Source organism: Mastomys coucha, chromosome X (genome assembly GCF_008632895.1).
Source record: "Mastomys coucha isolate ucsf_1 chromosome X, UCSF_Mcou_1, whole genome shotgun sequence".
NCBI lineage: Eukaryota > Metazoa > Chordata > Mammalia > Rodentia > Muridae > Mastomys > Mastomys coucha.
In genome coordinates, this window is record NC_045030.1 from 139,033,721 (window position 1) to 139,036,831 (window position 3,111).

Here is a 3,111-nt window from a genome sequence, read left to right on the forward strand (position 1 = left end):
GAGGGGGGAGGCAACAGGGGTTTGTTCTTGTTGTTTTTGTTTGTTTTTTGGAGGGGAAACTGGGAAAGTTGAAATCATATGACATAAATAAATAAATTATCTAATAAAAAAGAACACAAAAAAGTTTCAAATAAAAAAAACAAAAATAATACACCAAAAATACCTACCTCCTTAAACAAAATCTACACATACACACATACACAATCAAAGGCTATGAAATTCTTTTGGTGCTGGCCAATTGGTATAGAGCAAGAGAACTATCCTGGAGTGTAGTTAATTAAAAAGAGCCGTGATATTCCCATAGAGAAAACTGATAAACTTTTCCCCAGAAGGATACCAATTTCAAACACATTTCAGGTTAGAGGTTAGACTTTGTGCCTACTTTATCTTTGTTCTGAGATTCTGACTTGAAAGTATTCTGGCTTTCTGGCTGCTGCCAGCGTCTCTGTGAGTTCATATACGTATCAGTTTTTTTGTGTCTAGAAGACACTATTTCCTTGGATTCATCTATCACTTCTGGCTCACACAATTTTCTTTTTCCTCTTCTGTGGAGTTTATAGAATCCTGAAACTTTAGTGGAAGAATTTAATAAATAAACCCCATTTGGGAAAGCATAGTCCAAAGTCTCTTGCTTGCTTCACATTGTCCACTTGTGGCTGTCTGTGTTAATTACTGTCTATTGCAAAGAGGCGCTTGTCTGTGGGAGGTTGAGTGGTCCATTGATCTATTTGTCTAAAATCATGTCATCAGGAGTCATTTCATTATTGTTATTCTTTAGCAGATTATTGGTAGTATGTTTTGCCCTAGAGTCAATGACCTGTTTAGTCTCAACTCTGTTGTGTCTTTAGCAGTGTCAGGCATGGATTACATATCACAAAAATAGCGGTTGGTTACTTTAATAACATTTCTGTCACTGTTTCACAAATATATCTTGCTGGGTGATATTAATGGTTATTTTCCTTTTCTAGTAGTGTGCAAGGTGTCTTCTCTCACCATGAATTCTTGTCAGTAGGAGTGAAGCTTCTGTCACGAGAAATATTTCTCCATGTTCAGTGAAGCAAGTTACTTCTATCTTTAGAAATTTGCCCTTACCATCATCGTCTTTGTTAATATGAAAAGACCAAAGATATAACTAAATGAATTTAAAAATCATCATATCAGGAAGCTCTTTAATTGAGTTTTCTTCTTTTACTATTATCACTATTTCCATTAAGTAAATATCATTTTAGAATCATAGTTATTGAAATACAGTGAAATGCTATTTTAAATCCTTTTTAAAATGTTTGGGCTGTTTTGGATTGTATGTTGGCTTTAATGTTCTGGAGACTACTTTTTCAAAATCGCAAAGCCAGCTGGGCAGTGGTGACACACGCCTATAATCCCAGCACTTGGGAGGCAGAGGTAGGCAGATTTCTGAAGACAGCCAGGGCTATATGGAAAAACTCTGACTCAAAATTCCAAAACAAACAAACAAAATTACAAAGCCCAAATTATTTTTAGGAAACAATATTCTAAAAAATATACTGTACCAAAAAGCATACATGGGCTAGTCTGAGGCCTTAGGCATATATGTAGCAGAGGACTGCCCCTTCTGTTTCTCAGTGGGTGACAATGAGTCTAAACCTGTACAGACTTAATGTCCCAAGGAAGGGGGATGGCTGGGGTGGGGGTTTGGGGTAGGAGAGAGCACAGTCCCAGAAGTGAAGGGGAGACAGGTGGAGTGAAGAACTCTAGAAAGGGAGACCAGGAGGGGGGTCAACATTTGGGATGTAAATAAATAAAGTAAATAATTTAAAATATCAATAATAATACAATAACTCTTTAAATAAGAAAAAAAATCATTATAGCCTCTGATATAAAGAGACTTATTCTTGTAACCAAAAGACTGTCTTATGACTTCATTCTGTTTCCAGAACCTTAGTCAACTTTACTCTTTTTGTATAAAAAAGACAAAACTATTCAGCAAATGTTTGATTTTGATAATACTAATAAAATGACCTTTCTCACAAATAGATATCCTATACTCTCAGAAAAGGATCAAATACACTGCCACTTGAATTTATTTGCCTGAAAAAAAATACCAAATGGCTTTGCTGTGACAAACATAAGATAAAGCTAAGTGTTTGTTAACCTTTACCATGGAAGAAGACCACACTTTCTGCAGTGTAGTAAGTCCCTAGGAGGCTGTTCTACTCATTACAAATTTGTTTCTTTCTCTCATTACCTGAGATAACATTTAACATCTTGCTCAGCTGGAATTATTTGGTCCAATGCACATTATGTTTCTATGCATGATGATGGTGTTAGTGAAAGACAAAAGCTCAGTTACATCAAGAACATTTCCTTAAATGTGCAAAATATTGCCAAATTGCAAATAACAATATGAAGTGTCCCTATTTATCTTTGTTATTTTTCTGAGCTCTTATTACCCTATTGTCTTTCATTACTTTCAGACCATTTCCACAAATGAGCTGCTCTTAATTCTCCTGTCACTTGTTTCTTTGACCTTGTTAATTTTCCTGATTTGATGGAAATTTTATTTGCTATCTTAGTTGGAGACATAAAAGGCTACCTGTACAAGAAATAACAAAACTTAATGTGTAGTCTAAAGAGGGATATTTTGGGTAGGGTATTGGATTTTGTCACTCAAGCTTCACTGTAATCTACATTCAGGGTGCTAACTATGGTTTTCATATGCACACATTTATTTCCATATTCTGTTTGAAATAAGGCTTATTTCTTTGCATTCCTAATTATTGTTCATTAAGTATCAGATTTCTTAGCTGTTCCAAGGTTGTGCCAATAACTTGCACATTAATAATGCCTTTAAAAACTTGTTTAAGAGCAAGTATATTATTTTCCTAGATCTTTGAAGGACATAATTTCCCTAGAGAGCTAGTTTTGGAGTCTGATTTGTCTAGTATTCCATTTTAGACTCCCTACTACTTCTATTATTTCATTAACTTAGTAGTAGTAGTAATTATTGTTGTTGTTGTTGTTGTTGTTGTTGTTGTTCTTCTTCTTCTTCTTCTTCTTCTTCTTCTTCTTCTTCTTCTACTACTACTTCTCCTTCTCCTTCTCCTTCTTCTTCTTCTCCTTCTCCTTCTCCTT